This window comes from Rattus norvegicus, chromosome 17 (genome assembly GCF_021556685.1).
Source record: "Rattus norvegicus strain SHRSP/BbbUtx chromosome 17, alternate assembly SHRSP_T2T, whole genome shotgun sequence".
Classification (NCBI taxonomy): domain Eukaryota; kingdom Metazoa; phylum Chordata; class Mammalia; order Rodentia; family Muridae; genus Rattus; species Rattus norvegicus.
Genome location: NC_141550.1, coordinates 75,007,963 through 75,034,163, shown reverse-complemented (window position 1 = coordinate 75,034,163; position 26,201 = coordinate 75,007,963). Strand labels below are relative to the sequence as shown.

General features: G+C 46.2%; 1 long non-coding RNA gene across 2 annotated transcripts in view; it reads left to right on the top strand.

Moving 5' to 3' along the window:
- Positions 1-26,201, top strand: part of LOC148000277 (uncharacterized) — an 82,935-nt gene that overhangs the window by 671 nt on the left and 56,063 nt on the right. The gene's annotated exons all lie outside the window — the stretch shown is intronic.

The window sequence follows — 26,201 nt, the reverse complement described above, 5'->3', positions numbered from 1 at the left end:
AAGTTTATGATGGGACCTAGGCTTGCGTCTTTCCTCCATATTGGTATGTGACCCCCAGGGGATAAACTCTACAGTGATGTCATGAATGTGTAATCTAATCAAGAACCGTGTATTGAATGGCCAGTCTGTGCAAGATACTGGGAGAGGTGCCCGGGTCTTATTATCTACACACACACACACACACACACACACACACACACACACACACACACACACAATTAAGCGTGTAATAGAAGAAAACTTCTGAATGGCTCAGTCAGTAATCTAAAGAGTGCAAGTTCAGAGAAGGGAAAGAATATTGTCAAGTAGCATGGGCAGGGAAAAAAGGCATGAGGGGGTGGGGTGAGCCTTGGAAGATTGCAGTAGAAGCAAGCAAGAGAGACTGAAGGACTGAACACCCTGAAGAGAACACTCACTGACAGAAGGCAGCTCTTCATGGGAAAGACAGAAGGAAGGCTGCCATTGGGGCATGGAGGAATGGCTCAGAGGACCTCAGTTTCATTTCCCAGCAACCATATTTGGCTCACAGCTGCCTGTAACTCCACATCTGTGGGGATCAGGGACCAGAGCTTCCAATGGTACCTGTACTCATGCACACATATTCACACACACACTCGCACACACACAATTAGAGATAATCGAAATAAATGTTTTTTAAAAGAAAGTTGGCACTGAAGAGAAGGGGTTTGGTAAACGTGTAAAACTTAGTATTTAATATATATTCCCAATACGAGAGCAGTATACACAAGTGGGTTAAAATGGAATTTTAATGGACATATCTGTAGCAGACACTCTTGTATTTTTATGATAAAGCGAATTTTTCTGGTTTGGTTAGAAATAAAGAACGTCTCGCCTGCTCCACTTTTTTTTAGCCCTTCTGAGAACTCCGGCGCCCCCTTGTGGAGAGCTTTGAGGAACGCTAGGACAGAGAAAGGTCTCTCTTGAATTTCAAATATATTTGAATAGAAGTAAATTCAAATGAACTTCCAGTAAGTTTCCCTGCCTGTTATTCGTGCACTAGAGGTAACAACCACGTTAGAGTCGGGGGCTTGAGAGCCTTGGAACCTAGAGTTAAGTGAGTTGTGCTGTGATGGAGCCTAGGGATTTTGAGCTAAGGAGTGAAGGGACTTAGAATAGAGATGGATGGTGTACTGCCACCATCAGTCCCAAAAACCACACTACCGAGAGAACATGAGGTTCTGTGGTACCTGGGGTTCCATTCTCTTCATCTGTGGCGAAATTAGAAAGGAAAAATATTGCTTCAGGGACCACCGTGCCTGAAAGCCAGAGAAGACAGTGGACACAAACTATTTGGAAAGACAAAGCGTCAGCTGGGTGGGAAGGAGTCTAACTCGTGTCGTTAGCACCGAAGGACCCTGGAGCTGTGCAAAGGGGAGGACAGTGGTTTTGAGAGCTGGGCTGGTCAACTCTCGGAAGACTCGAGGTTCTTGCTGAAGGAGAAGAAATTTGGTTGAGTTCTTGGGAGACACTAAAAGTCTTGGAAAATGGTGACTTGACACATTAATTTTGAGGGTTGAACATAAATGGTGGAGTGGTGAGTTAAGAGTAATGGGGAAGAACATAAAGTCACGTTTCAGGAAACCTCTGTGAGCTGAGGTGGGCATGACCGCAAAAATGTTTTCTTCAGTATTTTTCTTACTTGGTCTTGGCCTGTGACCCTGGTTTTGCTTTTATAACCTGAAACAGTCTTGTTTATGTAAAGACATATCCTTCATCTAGGATATAACTTAAATAGCACGCCCTCTGCTAAGACTGCGCAGTCAGAGCAAGCATAGTGTTGCGTGCATACCTGTAATCTCATATATTTGAGAGGTTGAGACAGGAGAATTTCAAATTCAAGGCCAGCCTGGGCTGCACAACAAGACATCATTTTTTTTTTTAAAAAAGTCAAGAAGAAGGAGGAGAAGTAGGGAAAGAAGAGAAAGAAGAAATACTAAGAGAAAACATACAATGGAGCCCCCCCTCCGTGTGTGTGTGTGTGTGTGTGTGTGTGTGTGTGTACATGAGTGGATGTGCATGTGTGTGCTCCGATGTGGGGAAATCCAGTCTGGGTTTCCACCCTGATAAGAAACTCTAGAGACAAGACAGGCAAACCTTCCATTAATGTGTGAGCCAGTACCATTCCATTGGCTTTGCTTCTCTGGGGACCCTTGACTATTGTCTATCAAATCCTCAGTGTCACCTAGGTTCTACCAGCCAGAAGCAGCTTCCAAGACTGACCTAGAGGGCTAGGCAGGGTCCATTATGTTGGCACAGACATGACAGAAACAGAGGACATCTGGAAGGCATCTGCCACAACAAGGCATTTCCTGAGGGTGATGAAACTGTAGTTTCTTGGTGGCCCTTTTTTTTTTTTTTGGCAATGCAGCCTTAGGCTCAGTTACTGAAGACCCAGGCTTGGTTCTTCAGCCTCCTCTCCCAAGCAGGGATTCTGTGAGTCAGCTAATGCCTTGTAATGAATCGTCTCTCAACTAACTGAGCGCTCTCCATTTTTCAAGCAAACCCTGACCACACAGTTGAGTGGTCACTAAAGCCCATGAAACTTCTGTTGTTAGCTGAGCACAGGAAGAGCATTGAACCAACCAAGAATCTTCTATGGTGGCCCACCCTGTGTGACAGCCAGCCGAAACTCTAGGCAAACAGAAACACCGCACCTCTTTCTCCTTTGGTGACACAGTCTAAATGCATCCATCTGGATTTCCTTCATATGTACCATCCTCTCTGTGCCAATAAGGGATAATGCCACTGTTCTGCCATCCTGACAGTAACTCGCTCCAGACAAGAGGTGGAGAATTCTCACACTGACGTCCAAGAAGAAAATTAATCAAATAGCTGAAGAACAGGGGGAACCTGAATTGATACAAAATGCTCACAGACATTGGCCACACACATACACAGATACACACAGACACACACAGAGAGACACACACATACACACAGACACACACACATGCACAGACACACACACAGAGACACACAGACACACAAACACATTCACAGACACACAGACACACACAAACACATGCACAGACACACAGAGACACACACATGCACACACAGATATACACACACAAACACACAGACACACACACATAAGCACACACACAGACACATACATACACACACAGGAAGAGTTGTAAATATATTTTCTAGCGGGATATGTAGCTTCATATTCATAAAGCTATTTAAAACACTCAAGGCTTGATGTGTGAAGCAGGACCACTAGCAGCCATCTCATGTCATTTAAATGAGCCAATCTTTCTGTCTTTGGATAGAGAAGAGAAGTGGCAATATTTCCAAACACAGAGAAGACAGGGGAGAGAACAGTCTGGAAAGGGAAAAGAATTTTAGGCGCCTACAATATAATTTGTTCCACCATCCTCCCCACCCCCAGGCAGAGTTTTCATAGCTCACTGCAGAAAGATAACGCACGGGATTCCTGTTGTCTTTTTGTTGTCACTGGAGGCCAAGCTTCTTCCGGAGGCTTCCACCTACTCTGTACAATGTATTATGAAGACCAGCTCAGCAATAACTCAGAGCTGTCCCGGTAGAAAGAAAGGTGATTACGCACTGCAGGGCACTTTTCTAAGCCACCAAAGGACACTCCTTAGTCCCTTGCACAGGTGTCCTCCTCCTTTTGCACCTGGGAGGCACTTCCCTGTGTTGCAAAAGAACAGTTCTCCGTGTTCCCAATGACTTTCCCCATGAATTCTGGGAAGGGTCTTCAATGAGTTCCCAGAGAGGCGACTGCTCCCATGCCTTTGGCTGTGTCTCTCCAGGAAAGCTGTGTTAACGTCACTGTAGCCAGAAAGACCATGTGGAATCCTAACACATAGCCACTCCATCCAGTGCAATTCCAGGCCTGCCTAGATTAGATTCCTCTTCCTCTTTCTCCTCTTCTGTTGTCTTTAATGATGTCTGGCTTGGTTGCTGTCTCTCTGCACTGAGTCTCAATTTCTGACTCCCAGCTGGTGGGGAAGGGACCCCTCTCCTGCCCTCTATGCAGCCATAGTTCCTCCACCTTGGGATCTGAATTGCAGTTAGCACTGCTCTTCCCAGTCCTGTGATCTATGATACCTTATACCCACCTGCGTCCCCTTCCCATCGTACACACGTGTGCCCACTTTGCATTTGGTCCAGATGATGCTTTGATTAACGTCTTTTCTCTCCTCTGGTGAATAAACCCCAGGAACATGAACCAGGTATGTTTTTTAATCTTTGCTTTATTATTGAAATCCAGAGCAGGTGCCTAATCAAAAATAAACAACAAATACAGATTTGGTGCAGAAGCGAATGGCTGAATGGATTTTTCAAGAAGAGGAGTACGAAGGATTTGATTGTCTTAGGGACATACAGGAAAGGGTTTCTGCTTAGCATCTGACAAGAGAGGGGAGGTTTGCACAAAGCCAGAAGCAGAGGACACAAACTAATTTCTATGTTTCAAACCTAGTATAACCTCAGGAATGAAATGGTAGGAACTGACCCAGGTTCTTGCAATTGAATGCCACTGTGAAATTCTGTCTCGTTTCTAATAACTTCACTGTGGCAGGTAGCTTAGAAACAAACAAAACCTTCACAGAGCAATCCTCAGCCCAGAGCAAAGGTAAAACACAACTGAGCTATTCCAGTCTGAATCCACTGAGCGGTTTTCTTGACCACTATTTCGCCAATATGAGTTGAAACGACTTGAAGAAAGAAAAGCCTTATCATGATTGTGTGGAATCCAGGCTGCTTGAAAAGCAACATTGTATCAAAGAATGTGTCAATTATAGATAAACTTGACTGCTGATTGCTACTTCAGCCATTTCCTACTGTTGTGACGAGTGAAAATTACTTATGCATATGCATGTGTATGGAAAATTCGACTAATTTTAGTTATATACTCCTGATCTCTGGGGAAAGGTTTTTGTCCGTTACAGTGATTCCACTGGAGAATCTAAATGGAAAGACATGTATTTCATTTATCTTCATAATAACCATGGCTGTGTGTGATAACACCATTTCCCGCCCACAAAAGTAAGGAGACCGAGGTGGGAAAGTCTGATCACCAATCAGACGTCTGATTACATCCATCGACATGAGCCAATGACATCTTTCAAAGTAGGCAGGCTGTTCTGGTGCCGTAGAACACTACTGGGATCTCAGCCCTGAGAGACTGCGGCTAAAGGGATGTGGAGTTCAAAGCCAACCTGAGCTGTACAGAGAAACTCCTCAAAAGAAAAATAGATAAAAAGTATAAAACTAAATAATAAGCAGAAGGAAAAGAAAGTCAGTAATAGTTTTGTGCTCTTGTAAACACTGTGTTTGTCTCGGTTGACTTTCATGTTTGCTGTGTAACAAAATCAGACAACTAACAAGAGAGAACACCTCCTCCCCATCAAACTTGACTTTTCAGACTAACCAACATCTAAACAAGAATGTCACAGAGGGAGAAGGCCTGAAAGCTAGCAGTCTCTAGGTCTTCTTCTCCATGCATTGAAAATGACCAACCTGGGGTTTTGCAACCCCATAGGAAGAACAACAATATCAACCAACCAACCCCCCCACAGCTGTCAGGGCCTAAACCACCATCCAAAGAGTACACATGGAGTGCCATGGCTCCAGCTGCATGTGTAGTAGAGGATGGCATTGTTGGGCATCAATGTGAGGAGAAGCCCTTGGTCCTGTGAAGGCTCGAAGCCCCAGTGTAGGGGATGCCAGGGCAGTGAGGTGGGAGTGGGTGGGTGGGTGGGGGAGCAATCCTCATGGAGGCAAGGGGTGAGGGGATGGGGTAGGGGGTTTCTGGAGGGGAAACCTGGAAGGGGATAACATTTGAAATGTAGATAAAGAAAATATCCAATTAAAAATGATCAACCTGGGGGTTGGGGATTTAGCTCAGTGGTAGAGCGCTTGCCTAGCAAGTGCAAAGCCCTGGGTTCGGTCCCCAGCTGGGGGGGGGGGGAGGGGGAGAGAAAAGAAAAAAGAAATGATCAACCTGACTCTCCCAGGACAGCTTTTGCCTTTCCTTCCTTCACACATTTTACTTGAAGAGGAAGTAAGAGAAAAGTCAGGGCCTGACCATTATGTCCTCAGATTTATTGACACGGAAACATCAGACCTGAGTGTGAAGGGTGGATCAAAACCCCTACCCTGTTCCTCTATAAAGCCTTTTTCCTTCCTCCTGCTTCTTCTTAACCATAACCTCTGTGAGGGAAGCCTTTGAAGCAATCTCTCCTTTCTCCCCAGGGACTCCCCATCCCCCCACCCCCACCCCTGCCTTTCCCTGGTTACTGCTGCTTTCTCTCCCTGTGGCCTGATCGGTCTCAGTAAAGATATTTAAAGCATGCGTGTGGCATTGTGGTTAAGCGAGCTCATTGTGTTCACACCAGTCTGAAAGACAACAAAACTGTTGTCTGGGGGTCCCTTCCAAGGAGCAGTGCAACCGAGAGGGAGCCAGTCTTAGTTCATCAGGATTTAGTTTTGAAGTGGCTTATTTGGGGCGAATATGGAGACTGTGGACTATGTAAACCATGGGTGTCACTAAGACCTGAAGGAAAATTGGCTGAGGCATTTTCTACTGTGATCTCTGGCTGAGTGTTTTAATTTCTAGTAGTTAAACCCTTGATCAGAATAACTTGTCTTCCTGCAACGATCCGTTTCCACCACAGCTTGTTTTCTTTCTTTCTCTCTCTCTCTTTCTTTCTTTCTTTCTTTCTTTCTTTCTTTCTTTCTTTCTTTCTTTTTGTCTGTCTGTCCAACTGTCTGTCTGTCAATCTCTATCATCTATCTATGTCTGTCTTTCTTTCTGTCCATCTATGCACCTACCAATTGTCTATGTACCTCTTATCAATCTATTATCTACTATCTATCACCATCTGTCAGTCTGTCTGTCTACCCTATCTGCCTATCATCTGTCTGTCATCTATCATTTGTTTATCTACCTGCTGTCTCTCTACATCCTATCAATCTATTATCTACCCACCCATCGATCTGCAATATATCAGTCTATTATCTCTCTATATGTGTATCTAGTATCAACTACCAATCTGTTCTTTACTATCTGTCAGTCTATGTCTACCTACCTACTTTCTACCTGTCATCTGTCTTTTTCCTCTTTCTTTCTCTGTTTCTCTCCTCTCTCTCTCTCTCTCTCTCTCTCTCTCTCTCTCTCTCTCTCTCTCTCAAATGGCTCTCAGTTGTGTCTCCAGTGACTTCTTATGCTGGGAAATGTCATCTTCCTTACGTCAGAGCTGCTGGCTGTCCTTCCTAGATTCCCAATCCCTTCTCTTTTCTTTATCTTTAAACAATGCTTTAGAGGCTCTGAAGAGACGGCCCAGCAGTTAAGGCTCTTGCAAAAGGCAGGAATTTGGTTGCTAGCACCACATGGCCAGTTCACAACTGCCTGTAACTCCATCTCTAGTGTACCTGACGCGTGTGTGTAAACTTCCAAGCTCATGGGCGCAAACACACCCACAGACAGACAGACAGACAGACACACACACACACACAACACACACACACTAAACCTTTTTTATATATAAGTAAAGAGTAAGGGAACAACTGAAAAAGGAGAGTTTGAGAGCGAAATTTAAAAGGTGCTCTTAGAGAGCCCGGGCAGAATGAAAACAGCACATGCACAAAGGTGCCCCAAATAGATGAAAGCAGGGCAGCAGGGGAGAATCTGAAACAAGGGATGCTCCTCCCCTGCGGGAGAGCCACATAGAGATGGGAAGGGTGCGTTTGCATGAATTCTTCTCTTCAGTGCATCAGAGTCCCCTTCTCTGGAGGACCAGAGAGGAGTCATAGAACTGATGCTAATGAGAGCAGACTAGCATCGGGGTGGTCCGGGAGAGCTGTCGCCTGCATCTCATCAGCCTGGTGCTGCAGCATGAGGGACTCCTCTCTTGGAGTCTTTGGCCTGCCCTAACCCCGCTTCCAGGTTAAGAGCTGGTCACGGGTAATAAAGGCCCTGGCGGGCTTTGGGTCACCAGGAAATGGGCTCTGCTCCCCAGGAGTCTGAAATAACCATCTTCTACATCTCTCCATGTGTGCTGCATTTGCATTTAATAACTCGTTTAAATCTTAAAGGCGGCGCTGAAAGTTATGAGATGACATGAGGGAGTATAAAGAGGCGGAGAGGAAGCGAAGGCTGTTCAGATCAGAGGTCAGAGGTTGCAAACCCGCAAACCCGCAAACCCGGGAAGGCTAGCTCCTGCTGTGTGGGAAGGGACAAAGGCAGAGTCCAGAACAGGGATGGCAGGGCGATGACTCCAAGGTGAGCAGGAGGGGGAATTGAAGATCTAAGCCGTCCTTTCTCACCAGAGCTGCTGGGACACAAACCTATGCAACACATGAGTCCTGTAACAGCCAAAATCCTGGGAGCAGAGCCCCAAAGAGAGGCCATGAAACGTCACTGCTGGTCACAAAGGGGACAGCACACATTTCTGAGATTGGCTTTTCTGACTTCAGAAGGCAGTCTTCCAGAGGGACGAGTACCTAATTCTTGCTCTCACCCACTGGGGGCTGGGGTGGGGGGACTAGAGACGGGCGAGCCCTCCCCTCATGCAAGGTGATGGATGTGAGAGAGCGTATAGCTCTAAGGACTAGAGTCTAGGTGGCACCGACTCAATGACAGATATGGGGAAAGGATGTTCCCTAGGAAGACAAATGATATTTGTCACTCCAAAAAAAAAAAAAAAAAATCCCTACGCAGTTAAGTCACACACACACAAAAAAATCACACGTTCATTTCTTCCTCCCCGAAAGCTGAACTTTACAACTTGGCACCTGAGACCTCCAGGAACGGTCTCTACCCCCTCCCGCCCCCTGCGTGCTTCGAACTACTGGGAGTTATTAGTGGTCTTTAATGGGTAACTTATTTGTAAGGAAACCTCGCCCTCTAGCTTTCAAGTGTCAAAAGTGAATTTAACCCGGTGGAAAAGCCGAGTCAGCGGCAGATAAATGGATGCGCTCTGCCATCTAGTGGACGCTTTTCATACGACACCGTTTTGTTTCCAAGTGGGTTCGTGTTCGAACTAATTCGTGGGTTCGTGGGAACTAACTTAGTCCCAGAACTCATTCTTTGAACGATTAGGTGGAGTTTTTTTTCCTTCGCCTGATTTCTTCGTGTTATTATTTCTTCCCATCTATTTCTTTGGGGTTTAATATGTTCTTGTTTCTCTAAAGCCTCAACACGGGACACTAATTTATTCAAGGTCTCTCGAATTTTCTTTTCTTTCTTGTTCTCCATTTCTTATGTGTTGGGGTGTTTTTCCTCCATGTACGCCTGTTTAACATGTGTGTAACAAGTGCCCTTGAATACCATGAGGCTATTGGGCCTCTTGGGGGTGTAGTTACAGACAGTTGTGAGTCACCAAGTGGGTGCTGGTAGTTGGACCCCCATCTTCTGGGAGAGCAGCCAGTGCTCTTAACCACTAAGCCATGTCTTTAGGGCCACACCTCTTAAAAGGCGTTTAGGGCCACAGACTTTCCTGCCTAGACTGTTTTGTAGCTTTGGGTGTTTGTGTCTTTGCTTTCATTTGATCCTGTTTGCTTGTTTGCTTGTGTTTGTTTTTTGTTTTTTGGGTTTTGGTTTTTTGGGGGTCTTTTTTTGTTTTGTTTGGTTTTTCGGGTTTTTGTTTGTTTGTTTGCTTGTGTGGAAGTTTTGTCTGTTTGCTTGCTTTCTTAAAGACTTCTTAAGTGACCTCTACATCATTCCATAATGTTTTTAATCTCTCTGAGTTTGTGCTCTCTCTGTGCTCTCCCTTGTGGTTGATACTACCTTTATTCTACTGTACTCAGATAGACTAGAGTTGGTTACTTTGATTTTCCAGTATTTTTCAGGTCTTGCTTTGTGTCCTAATACATGTTCGATTTGGGAGAGCGTTGTATGGGCTGCCGGGAAGAATGTGTGCTTTTGTAGTGTTTGGTGTAATGCTCTGTAGAGACATCTGATTTATGATGCCTGATGTCACTTACCTCCAACGCCTCTCTATTTTTGGCTGAATGACCCGTCTATTGGCGAGAACGGGGTATTAAAGCCATCAGCTCTCGACATTAACCTGCGCTTTGCTTCTGGTAGTGCTTGTTCTGTGAAGTAGTGTACAGCCAGGTTTGGACTTACTCTTTTCTACCTGTGGGCTTTTCCATTCATCTGTAACAAAGCAACCTCCATTAGCATCAAAGGAGTCCACAGCTTCTCCCCAGGAAAGAGGAGGGCTCCATACAGCCTGTTGTGGCTTGTTTAGATTCAGTGATCTATCACCAACCGATTTTTAAATGTTGTCTGTTTGCTGTGGAAGTTAAAATGGTCTTCTGGTAATTGCCACAGGTAACATAGGGGGCCAGAGATCACAGGAAGGGTCCACAACCCTGACACTGATCGAAGTTAATCAAACCTACCTCAGAATCTACTGGGGCAGTGGGGACTCAAATGGACAGTCACTACAGGGGACTGTCAGGTTGCATCAAGTGCACATAAGCTTGGCCTTGGAAAGACATTATCCTGCCTGCCACTGGTCTGGGTCAGCTTTTCTTAACCACGGAGCACACGGCATTAGCTACCTTTCTTTGCTGAGTTAAGTAACAGATGAAATGCATTTCCCATCATGAAAATGGGTGAAGTCCCCTGGAAGGGGACTGATATCGCTTGAATGTTTGTGTTCTCTGAAACCAGGGTTGGGGTTTAATTGCCGCTGAAGTAGTATGGGGAGCCGAAAGCCTTAAAGAAATGATTTATGGTCTGTTGAATGTTTGCCTAGAATGCAAGTCCTGGCTTCTTGAATTTCTTCTGACATGCAAACACAGAACAGCACCCAAAGTTCAGAAGCCACAAATGGGTCCGTCCCGTTGTGTCTGAGAGTGTGGCATTATAGAGCCTGTCTGCCTCTGTGTGACTTGTCCTTTAAATGGATTTGCCACCTCTGCCACAGACGAAACAGCCCGAAGACCCTCACCAGATGTGGCTTTTCAGACTCTAGAACCGTGAGCTAAAACATCTCACTGCACTGGATGGCCAGCGAGGATGAGCAAACCCACTGGCCCGCAGCCTCATTCACAATCTAACAGAGCCACCGCTGTGGGGAGGACTCTGACTGCTGGGTCATGGAAACACGGGCTGCAGCTTCAAAAAGCAGAATGGCGCCGGCCAGCATCAGGTACTTGGTGAGTTCCATTGAAAGAAGAGCAGTTCATGAATGAACACAGGGATCTGTTGAGAAGGACCATTCATTGGATGTGTCGAGGGTGCTGTGTAAGCCAGTGCTGGAAGCCCTACTCAACAGAAGTGACTTCATTACTCGTTACTCCGGTCTCTGCAAACTGTTCTGAAGGCAGGGTCTTCCCGATAGAGAGGAAGGTCAGAGTTCACAGCGTTGGGTGGAATGGTGCCCTCGGGAGACTGCTGTTGGGCATCCTTCACCCTCTCCAGAGACACCAGGCGACACAGGGCACTGAGTGTGTAGATGTTGGAGAGAAGAGAACAGAGGTGTCTGCTGCCCTTAAGCCTAGAAGGTCACCTGACCTCTTGGCATCTTCTCCCAACAATATGCTCAATGAGGATCCTGGCCAAACTCCCTTGGGATGAATGAGCTAGGGACAAGGTTGTCAAAGAATGGATCTGCCTATCAAACTGTAGCCCTGTAGTTTCATCGAGGTGTGAACACATACCACTAAAGCCTTTTTTCTCAACAGCAGGCCACACAGCTCCTAGAGGCTAGAGCCTCTCACCTCCCATGTTATTCCTTTATGAGGAAAGGGAAGATAGGTCATAGGGAAGAGACAAGAAAGGACGGAGTCAAAACAGCACACGCTGTTTTATGCGGCTGTCAGTACCACAGAGCTGTTTTCCAGGAAGGCCCACCAGTGTCTGCCATTGCTTTTGATCATTTATGAAGGACACACGCACATTTCCCTTTGGGCCCTGGTCCTCCCTCCAAGCTAAGGACGTGAGTCTGACAGTGACTATCCAAAGATCTTCCTGGATTGTGTGAGAGATCTCGGAATGTACTTTACTGGTGTTTGTTGCAAACTGATGGAACTCTTCCGATGACAACCTGGAAAAATGACTCAACCTTGTGTTTTGCAAGAAGAGATCTTCGTGCTCAGATTAAAACCCATCCTTCCGCCAGAGATCTGTCCGCTGAAGATCTGTGCCTGAGATTAAACCCAACAGGACTTCCTTCTTTCCTTGCGATCTTTCTTCTGAAGTCCATCTCCCGGGATAGCCTTACCTCGCTACAAGCTCGGCAGCCAAGCAGGAATGTATGTCAAAGCAGCAGAGGAAGGGGTGGTCCTCTGTGGGGAACTGCAGCTCTCCTGCTTGTTCAGGGAGAAGCCTCATTTGGGCCACCAAGACAGTGCAGTGACTATGGGTGCTGGACATGGAGCCTAATCCTCCTCGGAACCCACATAGTATAAAGAGAGGACATACTGCTGAGAGCTGTGTCTGAGACGTGCATAAATCCCCCATATTCCACTCAATAAATCAATAAATATATGTTTAAAAAAACCACCCTTTTCTATCAAACTCCCACGATGAACTCCATAGGTCATGAAATTGACCCGATCATTTATAGTATTCCCAACAATGACTTAGTTTACAGTGTCCAAATAACTTTTTCTTGAGACAGGGTAGAACTCTCTCTGTAGACCAGTCTGGCCTCTAACTCATAGAGATCCACCTGCCCCCCCAATCCCCCAGTGCTAGGATTAAAGGCGTGCGCCATCATGCCTGACCAGATAGTTATTTTTTATGTGCACAGATCTTGCGTGAGCACCATCGTTTTAGACGTCTTCCCTCTCTCTACTCGCTGGCAGAGGAAAGAGATCTGAGGTGGAGGGAACTAGAATTGGACTCCAGTCTTTGGGCCACCTCGACTCAATTTCTCACATTAGACCTCCGTCTGCAACTCCTCTTGCCTTGTTTCACTCACTCGCCATAAGGCCACCAGGGGCATGGTCAGAACTTTGAACTAGGTCTACTAGGATGTGCTGGGCACTGTTTTATGAGAACACCACCACCACCAACAACAACAACAACATTCCACCTTTTCATTATTTTTTCTCTGTGTGTGAAGTCATGGTGTTGCCTGAACACTGCATAGAACATAGTAGATGCTAAAACTAAATTTCAAAGATGCCCTCAAATCTCTGGGAATGATAAAAAGTTATAGTAGGGTTGGAAAATTTGGAATAATGTAATGACTTTATTTATTTCTCTTTCTGAGGCAGGGTCTCATGCATCATGAGCCGGCCTCGAACTCACCCTGGAGATAAAGATGACCTTGAACATCTACTCCTGCCTTCGCTTCCCAAGTGTTGAGAGCGCAGAGCTACGTCACCACACTCAGTTTATGTGGTACTAGGAATCTCACTCAGGGTTTCAAGCTGGCCAGACAAGCGCTCTATCCCCAGTGCCGAGCTGTATCCCCAGTGCCGAGCGACTGAGCTTTTATAGCGTCTTAACCATATTTGTTCACACAGTAACCCGTCTGCATAATAGCAAGAACGACCTGTGTTAACCTCCAAGGCAACCTCAGAAGCGCATTGCTGATGCGCTGTTTTGCATAAAGAAATCCTTTTAGAGAGTTTGTGCAGTTTGCCCCAACCCCTAGGAATGGCGCGCTTTCGAGGCTGACCTGGACCGAGCCTTTTACTCAAGTCCTGATAACGTTTCTTCCCACATGTTCTCAAGACAAAAAATAAACAAATAAAATTGCCATCTGTTGAAAAGAAAAAGTCAGATCCACAGGTAATAAGAAAGCAAAGGTCACTGCCTACGGATCTAATTTGTAGTAGGGGGAAACTGAGCAAGGCCTCATCTCTACCTGACTGGGGTAAATTCCAGGGCTGTGGATGGCCCCTGGAAGTTTGTTAAGTATCACTGCTTTCTGACCCGATGGTGGGTCAGCTCTCAGTGCTCTGGCCCTGGCAAACAACAGGCTGCTCTCCGACCGAGACCTAGGCGGGTGATATAGTAATTGAGTGTGGGGAGATGACAAACAATGAAACAAGAAGTTAATGATGTGCTGCCTTGTTAAGCTGAGCTTGCCACGCCTCATTAGATTTAAAAGAGTTATCTGAGACAGGATAATTATCTGAGACAGTAAAACTGCTGTATTAAAAAGGTTTTTTAAAAAGCGCTAGTATACTAGTATCAAAGAGAAATAATTAACTGCTTAATTGAGCATCCGCTGAGATGCGGGGTCCAGAAGTTACGCTTGAGTCTGGGTCCTGAGAGCTTTTAACTTCTAGCTGGGTAGGTCCTCTTAAATATTAGTCATTTTGGACCAAGCCAGTGTGTGTGTGTGTGTGTGTGTGTGTGTGTGTGTGTGTGTGTGTGTGTGTGTATGTGTGTGTGTGTGTGTATGAATACCCACATGTTTGTGAAAGCCAATGACCACCTTTTTTTTTTTAATTATTTTCCACTTATGTAAGTACACTTTCGCTGTCTTCAGACACACCAGAAAAGGGCACCAGATCCCATTACAGATGGTTGTGAGCCACCATGTGATTGCTGGGAATTGAACTCAGGACCTCTGGAAGAGCAGTCAGTGCTCTAACCACTGAGCCATCTCTGCAGCCCCATTAATTTATTTACTTTTACATATATGAGCACACTGTCATTGTCTTCAGACACACCAGAAGAGGGCACCAGATCCCAATACAGATGGCTGTGAGCCACCATGTGGTTACTGGGAATTGAACTCAGGAAGAGCAGTCAGTGCTCTTAACCACTGAGCCATCCCAGGGATCCTCTTGTCTCTGCCTCCCCTACAGTGGGATTACAAGTTGGCACACACTGCCACACCAGGCTGTTAGGTAGTAAGCTCCAAACTCAGTTCCGAAGGCGTGGGTAGCAAGCTCTTTGCCTGTGGGACCATCTCTCCAGCTCCTAGACCAAGCAGACACACTGGGGTGCACCTAAGTGAAATGTATTACGTAAGCAGTGATAATTAAATGATGTATACTGAGACCAAAGGTAGGAGATCCACCTGAAAAAACACCAAGGCTGTCCCGCCTCCTCTCTGTTGATGGACACCCCAGTTGTGCTACCTCTCGTACCTCCTGATGAAATTATAGAAGACAAACGCAGACGTTCACTTACGTGGAGGAGTCATCTCATTTGGTAGGAGTAGACTGCCAAAGAGTGAGACCAGCATTACAGTTGTCATTATCACCTGAGGAATCTACCCTCTAAAATGCTCTCCGTCGAGCCAAAATGCCAACTTGGAATGGCGCTGTGAAGCCCTGGTCAGACCAGGCAGCTCGCGATCCATTCATCAGAGGTTACCAGTTAGTGTCGGAAGGAAGTCTCACCTACGCGTCCACCAGGAGAGTTCAAACAGATGACCTTGGTGGTTTTTAAAATGTGTGCATCCTTATCTCATAGTCTAGGATTCACTTTGGCTCTACTTAAAAGTATGTGTGTGTGTGTGTGTGTGTGTGTGTGTGTGTGTGTGTGTGTGTGTGTTTTGCTTATACATGTGTTTTGGGGTTCAATGTAGAAAGGGGATCATGATAACGGAGGAAGGAAGAGTGGTAAGTGAAATGGGAAATGGTGTCGTGGGATATGTAGAATTGGGAAGCAAAAGTTGGTCAAACTACAAGCATAAAAGGAATTTCTGCCAGTGGGGAGAGGTAAGGCAGTTGGGGTGGGGAAGATAAATGAGAACAAGTTATTACACATGTATTATATCAGATGAAGCTCACTTTGTATAGTAACCCAATAATTTAAAACGTTCAGAGGAAGTTATGGAATAATGGCGGTTCAATTAAGCGTAGCTGATTTTATGGGCAGTGCACAGAGGGGGGCTTACAGGTTTATTCTCCGTAGGTTACAATATTTCAGGACCAGCCTTTGAATTTTCTCAGTTTCTGCCAACATTTCCTTTAGGAGGCAGCACCATATGTGTGTGGGAGCAGAAAAAGGTTCATTAGTTAGGCCTATATCTCCTGCCTGAACTGACAAAATGCAACACTGGAGGGCGTGTTTATTGTGGCCTGAGGTTTGAGGGCTCTAAGAGGAAGGCAGGAGAGAGCAGCTCCCCGCAGTGGCAGGGAAACTGGGAGTTGTTCACAAAATGGTGGCTGAGAAGCAGAGTGTGGCTGCAACCACAGGCAGGCCACCATCTCCTCTAGGGACCCACCAGCTGGGGTCTATAACACCTCCTACCCACAACACCGCAAACTGAGGATGAAATGAGAGAAACCAGAGACCCTGGAGACATTTCAGCCTTAGACCGCAGGGGAGAAGGGAGAAAAAAAACCAAGAGTGTGGAAATCTCTATAAAGAGCAGGAAAGAGGCCTGGAGAGTTGGTAAGAGCACTGACTGCTCTTCCAGAGGTCCTGAGTTCAATTCTCAGCAACCACATGGTGGCTCATACCCATTTGTAATGAGATCTGATGCCCTCTTCTGGTGTGTCTGAAGACAGCGAAAGTGTACTCACATACATGAAATAAATAAATCTTTAAAAAAAAGGTCTCTATATTTCTGGGGGGGGGGAACCCTGACGTTTCTGCTCAGGTAAAAATATTACATATACTGATACACATGTTTACAATTGTTTACAATTATTTGGAATTGTTGTATTCAGAGAACTCAAAATCTGTTTTATGCTCTCTTGATGGAGCCTATAAACATCCGGTTAAGCATCGTCCTTCTAGAAGCACCCACAGACGGAGGTCCGTAAAGGAATCTATAATTTACTCTGCTTAAAATTCACCCCAGCAATCTAACACAAATAAGGCAAGGAACAATTTTGATAGAAGCAAATGAAATTAAATTTCTTTGTCCCGGGATCTGGGTGCTGAATTTTCTCATCTTTGAGTGAATGAAAATCATTTTCAGTTGTGAAGACTCGATGCATGGGATGTCTGTGTCATACAGGGAGAAGATGGCTGGCCCGCGCTTACCAAGTCACCTTTAGTTTGGGAAAAGCTTCGAAACCTGGAAACACTTTTTTCAAAATGGATCGTCGTCTTGACTTCACATCTGGGAAACAAGCAAGGAAGGGTACGGCTCACGCTGAAGGATCCCACAGAGTGCCAAGTCAAACAACCCTAGAGCTGTGTTTACTACTCAGCCCCAGGCAGCTCTCCTATGGCCACTCAGCAAGCATCCAGCTCTCCATTTCAAACCGTGTGTGTACAACTGTATAGTTTGAACTGGAAATGTTCTCCGCGAGCTCCAGTGTTTGAATAATCGGTCCTCAGCCTGTGACGTCTACTTCAGAGCCTGTGGAATCTTTAAGGATGAGCCCTTCATGACAGGGAAGCTTGCTGGGGATGGGGGCAGGCGTGGCTTGCTGGGAAGTGGCTCACAGGGATCCGGGCGGTGGGTTGGGTTATCGCCTCGCGCTGGTTCAGCCCCAGTTCTCGGTCTGCTTCCTGGACTGCTGAGAGAGATGTAAGGAAGCAATCTCACACTCCTGCCTCCACAGGCATGAGCCGGTCCTGCTTCCAAAGCTTCCTTATCGTGAATGACTGATGCCCTAAAACCAGGGCCAAGATAAATCCCTGTCTCCTCGGGTTCCTTTTTTCAAGTGTTGTCACAGCAATAACATACTAACACAACACATGCGTTTGGTGGTGTGTGTGGGGGGTGTATTTTGCATCATTATAAATATATGTCACAAACTATAAATGGCTTTAAACATGTGCTATTTTTTTCAGTAACAGAAGAAAACACACCATCCCCAAACCCCTACATATTTTACTCCAATTTTGACATTCTAACAATGAGAGTGATATGGAATTGCCTTCTCAAGGCCTGTTTACTTAATATTTAAACTAGACTTCCAACTAGGAGGTGACCCAAATTTTTATACTATTTCATTACACACTGGACCAGGTTCAGAGCCATGGTAGAAGATCTGGCACCAACCTCTAATGCTGTCATATGTGTCTCTATGTTGTATGTATCCACGCGTCATACTATCAAATGTATCCCATCAGATGAAACAAGCCCTCGATTTACAGCTATCAAATGTCTATTTATCTGTGCTGCAGACACAGTTGGGATCCAGACAATAATGGGGATCACAGCAAACATGCTGCTGTTGATTCCTGGGGTACAGCTGCAGTTCTAATTACTGAGGTCACTCGGCTGGCTTTCTTGGACACCAATGTCCTTATAATGGTGGCAGTCTGACTTACTAAGATACACACACACACACACACACACACACACACACACAAAGTTTGGAGCAGAGACTGAAGGAAAGGCCATATCCAGGGACTGTCCCATGTGGGGATCCAGCCCATATTCATACAGCCACCAAACGCAGTCACTATTGGGAATACCAAGAAGTGCATGCTGACAGGAGCCTGAGGTAGCTGTCTCCTGAGAGTCTCTGCCAGAGCCTGATGAATACAGAGGTGAATGCTCGCAGCCAACATTGAACTGAGACCAGGGACCCCAATGGAGGAGTTAGGGAAAGCATTGAAGGAGCTGAAGGGGCTTGCAACCCCATAAGAACAACAATATCAACCAACCAGAGCTCCCAGGGACTAAACCAACATCCAAAGAGTACACATGGAGGGACCTATGGCTCCAGCTGCATATGTAGCAGAGGATGGCCTTGTTGGGCACCAGTGGGAGGAGAAGCCTTTGGTCCTGCCAAGGCTGGAACCCCCCACCCCCAGTCTAGGGGAATGTCAGGGTGGGGAGGCAGGAAGGTGTGGGTGTGTGGAGAAACACCCTCATAGAAGAACGGGGAGGAGGGATGGGATAGGGGATTTATGGATGGGAAACCAGGAAAGGGGATAACATTTGAAATGTAAATTAAAAAATATCTAAAATAAAATATAAGCTCAGAAGCCCCAGGAAACACGATGGAAAAGCAACACTATTCTATATGGAATCTCCATCTTTCCATATCAGGTGGAGAGCCAACATTCGTGGGAGTCAACCTTGAAGGGGAAGGAGGGGTGCAAGATTTTAGAGATGAGGAGGGGGAACGCACAGCATCCTGCACAACCCAGTGTCCTTACTACACACAGGAGATCCAGACTCAATCCAGTGTCCTTACTACAACATGAGAAATCCAGGCTCGACCCAGTGTCCTTACTACAGCCCGAGAGATCCGGGCTCGAGTCCAAGAATTCCCTTTGCTTCCCATGTTTGCTCCTGCAGCAGACTTCACTGTGCTGACCTTTCAAACCTGTTCCTGGGCTGTCAGTGAGACGCTGCAAGGCTACTGGATGTGGCCATGTTGTCCTCTGTAGAAACTGACCCCGCTGTCCTCATCCTCGGGGTCTCGTGCTTGCAGTACGGAGTCAAGCAGGGCCAAGCTCCCGGGAAAGCAACAAGCATCACTGGGCAAAGAAACTAGGGTGAGCGGTCATTGGTTCAAGGGCTGCTTTTAAATCCCCTAGCACCTCGGGCCCTTAGTCTTGACTGGCTTTATGCTTAACACTGGAAGGAAATGAGTTGAGGGGGGAGTCACTGTCCCCACCACCTCCCGGGAGATACCAATATTGACTAAGGCTAAAACAGCAAACAGTATCAGATAACCTACTGAAATAAAGCAGGCAAAGTCATTATGCCTTTACCTTATTGATCCCGTCTACATGAGGGGGAAACCAAACACAACGTACATTGTTGAAGCTGGAACTCTCTAAGGCCACGACAATGTGTTGTTAGAAAGCAATACATTTATCGGCGCTCGGGAAACAAGCCATTACACAGAGCCGGGCCCCTGTTGAATAGCGTAGTGATGTGCTTAACACCCAACAGACAATGCTGAGCTGGGTAACAACACAGGCATAGTCAAAGCACGCTTAGGAAATTATCGAGCAGGCCTTCTGAATGGATACAGTCGACGCTTTTGCTGTTTGACCTTGTACGAGTTCTGATACATCTTTATAACAGAAGCGTCTTTAAATAGATACCAAGAATACAGTCCAGGCTAGTCTTCCGCATGAAGCCCATGAAATACTGGTCAGCCGACGAATGCATTCTGTTAGGATAGCATTCTGGTGTTGATGGATAACTGGTTATCCTGCAGTTTGATAAATCACTAGGGTGTAGGAGGAAAGTGTCAGGCTAGAGGTGTGGCTCAGTTAATTATTTATTTTATTTAGATGAGTACACCGGCCCTGGTCGCTATCTTCAGACACGCCAGAAGGGGGCAGAGGGTTGTCAGATCCCACTACAGATGGTTGTGAGCCACCATGTGGTTGCTGGGGATTGAACTCAGGACCTCAGGAAGAGCAGCGGTCAGTGCTCTTAACCTCAGAGCCATCTCTCCAGCCCCTAGTTAGCAGGATTCTTAGCTGGTTTGGGAGGTGTGATCTGGGAGGCACTTGGTTAGTGAATGGAACGAACGGATAGACTCGTGTATTGTCAACAAGTGTTTATATCTGTTCTTCCTGTCGGCCAGGAACTGTGTTAGATCATGGCACGAAAGAGAACAGAAGAATTAGGGAAGATCTCTTCAGTCCGTTGTAGAAACCACTGCTCGTCAGGATCTCGGTCTCTCTTCACGTAGTGACAGGGCCAAGGCAGCGCATGTGACTGCCCAGCAACGCGGGTGAGCTACCCCCTCACGGCTAGTTCTCCCAAGTGAAGCACAAGCAAAAGCAACTCAAAACTCTGATCTAGATTATGACCATAAAAGATTTCATGTGTCTGATCAGGATTAGATGAAAACAAACGAAAATTAAATTATCCACTTTAATTTGGCTTCCTTCTGTTTAATGGAATAATGGAATTAAAAGATTTCCTATTCCACCTAATATTCTGCGATCCAATTTGTAAAATGAGAAGTGAGAAGAGGAAAAAAAATATGATTTTAGTTTTAGTTCAGTGGCATTATTACTAATTTCTTCACAGTTCCGTTTTAAAACAATAGGAGCTCCAGCTTTGAGTTCTTCACTGGTCGCTTTTCTTGCTGCTTTGACAAAATCTAGGGAAGGAAGGAAGGGAGGGAGGGAGGAGGAGAGGGAGGGAGGGAGGACAGACTTCTCCAAGCTCACAACTCCAGGGCGCCGCCTTCCCTGAGAGATTATGGCGACAGGAGCACAGGGCAGCTGGTCACAAGGCTCTAGTGACAGAAGAAAAGGCTTCTCTCAGCTCACAGCTCCAGGGCACAGTCCCTGGGAGGTTATGGCGACAGGAACACAGGGCGGCTGGTCACGTGGTGTCTGGAGTAGTGGGTCGGAGAGACACAGCAGCTCAGCGGTCTTTCAACAGCCCAGCTTACGCAACGTTAGGGCGTGTCTTCTTCACGTCAGTCACCCTAGTCTAGAAAATTCCTCCCAGCGAGCCCGTAAGACTGTGTCTACGCGACTCTAAATCCCAATAAGTTGTCGATCAAGATTAACGGGCATTATGAACATGAAAATATTGAATTGTAAAACCAGGAATCAATATATCTATTAAACCGCGTTGAATTTCCTGTGACTAATTCTCACTTGAATTTTCTTAGACCTTTCTTTCTTTCTTCTTTCTTTCTTTCTTTCTTTCTTTCTTCTTTCTTTCTTTCTTTCTTTCTTTTTACTGTCTTCCTTTTAACTGCAGAATAAAATGTCTTGCCATTAACTTGCCATTTTCCTGGGTTATTTATTTCTTCTGCGTAAGGATGGCTGTGTCCAGAGAAAGCTAACTTGGACATTCCTTTTTCCGCATTCTTGTTTTGCTGGTTCCTAGGCAGGAGTCTTGGCTCTGAGGTACTGCTGAAGTTGATGACCTTATTTGGTCAGAGTGAGGTGTGTGGGGAGGGCGGGTGGAGAAGAAGTGTGAGAGAAAGGAATGACTCAGCTGACCCTTCTAGAAGGGGGGTGGTCTTTTCCTTCGGTTTTTGATAATTGCTCTGGCTGCTGAAGGGGGGGTGAGGAGCAGGGAGCAGGAATATATATGGAATATATATAAGTCTTGGTCAGACCATCTGTTTTCTGTTCAATCCTTGTCTCAGGTCTGGTTCTATGGGGGTTCTGCTGGCTCTGGGGACATTGGTTTTGCTTCAGGGGACAATCTGGCTTCATTATGATGCAATGGACTGCCTGTAAGACTTGCTGAGATAAAATTGAGGAGAGGTAACCCAGTGACAAAAGCTGACCAGACCAGCACTCAGAGTCTGGCTGGAAAATTGCTGGACCTCCTGCCCCCACAGGATGAGCAAAGGACAATTTCGAAGGACTTCCCACCCCTATCTCTTCTATAGACTACCCTTAAAGCCTCTGTTTTCCTAAATCATACTGCCCTGGAGTCAGAGAACAGAGAGTGGTGCTGGGCTTGTGGAAATGCAGGGCCCAGCAGAGGCCTGAGCGGAAGTGTCAAGGGTAGGTTATGGGTCAGTGCTGCCAATAAGGAACTTTTACCAAGAGCTGGAAAAGAGTTCTCAGGAGGCTGACACTTCCCGGGGAAGCTTTATGATGAGTTGTGAAAGGTATCTCAGGAGGCAAAGCCAGGGCAGATCTCACTCTGTTGGCAACAGCGCACCCTGTGAAGATCTAGATGTCCAAAACACATGGATGGTGCACGTTTAAAGACAGTCTAAGGTGATCTGCCTCAGGGCAGCTTTGCGAACACTGAACAGTACAGGGTTGCCTCAGTGGTGAAAGTTCATACAGCTCTTGAGGACCAGAATTTAGCTCTTAGTCCCATCTTAAAGTGGTTCAGAATCTCCTGTAACTCCAGACAGGGGATCTGCCACCCCCCTTTTTTTTTTTGCCTCCAGATGTACTCATGGACACACACACACACATGTGAAAACACACACACACACACACACACACACACTTAAAGTTGAAAATAAACCTGTGTTTGTACACCTTTTAGAAGGCAAACCATTTTCTCTAATTGGTTAACTGCCTGGACTTTGTGTTTCCTCCTCTTTGTGGTCCTAAACGTCCCCTCGTCGCCATCGTCGCCACTGAATTTGCTATGGGAATGGCCAGGTAAACACAGATCCCAGAGAAACACAGACCCTCAGCCCTTTGAATTAGATTGGGAAGCGCCAGGACCCGGCGGAGTGAGAGCCCACTCCGCAAGGCATTTACTTTCAAGAGAACATTCGAGCTATGATTTGCAACGTCCAAACATCCGATCAGATCCTTAGGTTCGCCGCAATGCAAGCGTTTCACGGCCTGGGCTCCGGCTCAGCCCACGCTCCTTTACTGAGTGGAAGGTTGAGAGCTGCTCTGTTGTTCTTTGGGACCGTGCTGCGCAAGCGCGGAGCATGTGACAGTTCAAGGTGGTTCTCAACACAAAGCTTCTATGAGGCAACCCACTCTCTTATTCCCAACCACACTGTCCCAATCCCTGTTTTTAAATTATATTTTGAGATGGGGTTGCTCAGTCGGGCCTTCTAAACTCCCAATCCTCCGACTACAACAGCCTCCTGAGTATCAGGGACTCCCGGCCGGTACTACCATGCCCAGTTTCCGGCCTTGTCTTTCATTGCTGACTTGTCTGGGCTTCTAGTCTGCTACGAATCCATCTTTACTTCTTCTTTTCTGAAGAATCAACAGGAGTGTGTTGATTTCTAACCGTTGAATCAGCGCCGTCCTTTTGAGCTGTTGGGACAAACTTGAAATTATCTGGGGGGTTCCATCAGACCTTCCTCAGGACGATAACTAAAGTTACTTCTTGATGCCTCCTTCCAAGAGTCAGCACAGATAAACTCAGTCGTCATGAGGAGTACAGCACTGACGAAGCCTGTGGCTTCCAGTCCTATTTTTAAAATGCCAGGTTTGCTTCACAACTCGGGAAACACTATTACAAACCTAGAAAAAGTCCAAGACTAAAAACAAATGCTCCAGACAACAGAGACAATCAGGTCTGTTCATCTCAGTCTAACTAAGGGCTCTCATCCCAAAAAGAAGTCACCTCCCTAGTCTGGGAATGACCAAGGATTCCCCTCTCCCCAAGTCCTGTGTAGAAAAACTTCGTGGTAATGTCCACTTCTCCGTTCAGATCCCAAACCAGCTGGTGAAATCAAGATCCTTGACAAGTCAGCTTCCAAACGGCCCTTTTCTCTGCCGGATCCCTTGGGTAATCAAGTCCCTGACTATCCCCCACCCTGTCCAGCCCTCATCACTGCCTCCCTTGGGAACAATGCCACCAGTCGATTTCTAACTCCCAACACACACACACACACACACACACACACACACACACACACACACACACACGGCACACACCCATGCTGGACCCCCACCCTCACCCCTGCCCGGACCCGAATCTTTAAAAAACTCAGAACCAAACTTAAAAGTTTGGGGCTGCGTTACCAAGCAGCCTTTCTCAACCTGACTCTAACAAGTAACAAGGTGCCCCCTCCAGGAAAGGACAGCCAATAGAAGTTCTCAGTTTATAGATTGCTGTTCTAGAAACAGAAGTTCCTGAGTAGCCTCGAGGCAGTCTGACTGAGTCCTCTGGTTGCAGGCTTAGGGTGGGGTCATAAGAGTTTTTGCTTCTCTGCTTGGGGCCCCAGATGTGTAGACTGGGATGTTTTCCGGGTCTCGGGAGCATGCGGACCTGTTCTCAGAGAGCTAGGACACAGATTTGAAAAGGTGTCCGTTGCTAGCTTGCTCGCATTCTGAGCTAAGTAACAAGCTCTCACTTGAGGGTGTCTGGAAGGTGGGTCCTAGAGACAGCGTTTATCCCATGGGGCCATGGAACCCCAGAGAAGGCTGCTTGGGCAAATTCTAAACTCCGGACAGCTCTGGGACTCTGTGATAAGGGATATTACTGTCTGCTGAGTTACAAATCTTAAACCTGTTTTCTGATGTCTAAGCTAGGCATTCCGTGTTGGTGATGTGTGCTCAGCGAGACCAGGCATCTAACTTCCGGTGTTCTTTCAAATCAAGGAAATATAGGAAATGCTCCACTCACAGGCCAAGTACCAGAGTAAATTACAGCAAACGTGGCACATGAGAAGCTGTAAAATGTTTTTCACAAAGGAAACTGAAATATGACATGGGGGGGGGGGGTAACCAAAGTCTAAAATACAACGGCACAAATCTGACAACATCGTTAGCAAAAGAAACAAACAAACAAGGACAAACCTCCCAATATCCCGTCAGCTGTGGTTTTTGGCACCCATAAGGGAGGCAGTTATATTCCGAATTTTCTGTGATGAGTTATAATTATAATTGGAAAACTGTATTTAAGCTCATTCTGATTATATCGTCATTAATTATTTCATCCAGAACTTTAATTTGTAAAAATGTACTTTCCATTATAAAAAAAATACCTCTGCATATTGTAAATTATTGTTTTTCCCTCAAGGGTTATACTGCAGTCTAGCCAGACATCAAAGGATAGATGTTTACTGGCTTGAATTACCTACCCTCTATCATATGACGTGTGGGTTTGAGTCATTGGTGTGACTGTAGGCCGAGGAATTTTGTGTAACTTCTAAAGCACACACAGTGGTGGCGTGGCGGCTTCCTGTTTGTGATATAGATTGTTTACATTTTAATGTTACCGAGGTGCAAACAGCCTGCGCTTCTGGTCCGGTGGCTCTTACATAATTAAGCAGCGAAAAATAAGTTTCCAAACTCACCTTAAAGAATACCGTGAAATGAACCAGAAAATCCAGTTATAATTCTAGCGCCATTGCTTCTGGTTGGCGACTCTTCTCCGTGGTATTAATCTTTGCTGAACCCACGTTTCATTTTTTTTTTTGTGCAAAGGGCACTAATACTGGTATCAATGAGTGTTGTTTAAAGGTCAGACTGTGCATTTGGCGTGGGTCACAAACATTTATCCAGCACTTCTACCTGCTTGCGTGGTGTTGAAGAACTGGGGATTGAACCTAGTGCTTCCCTAGTGCTAGCTAAGTACTCTACCTGACCTATCCGGTCTGTTTTCCTATTATATTATTTCCTTATTTTGGGTGTGTGCATATTCCTGCCTGTAGTTTGCATTTGGAGGCTGGAGGGCAAACTGAGGGAGTCATTCTCTCCTCCCCTGCAGTCCTGCTGTGGCCGGGTGTGGCCACAGGCCTCTTTACCTCGCTGAGTCAGTCCGGTCGGTCGTGCACTGCAGTGTAGAGGCCAGAATCAGGCATGGAGGCCCCTCGATGGGGAGTAGCAGATGGTTGTGAGCTGCTGTGTCTCTACTGAACACTGAATCTAGGATTTTTGCAAGGGCAGCCAGTGCTCTAAGTAAACACTGAGTCATCTCACCCATTCCTTTAAAAAACAAACAAACAAACAAACAAACAAAAACCTACATGCTTGGGGGCTGGAG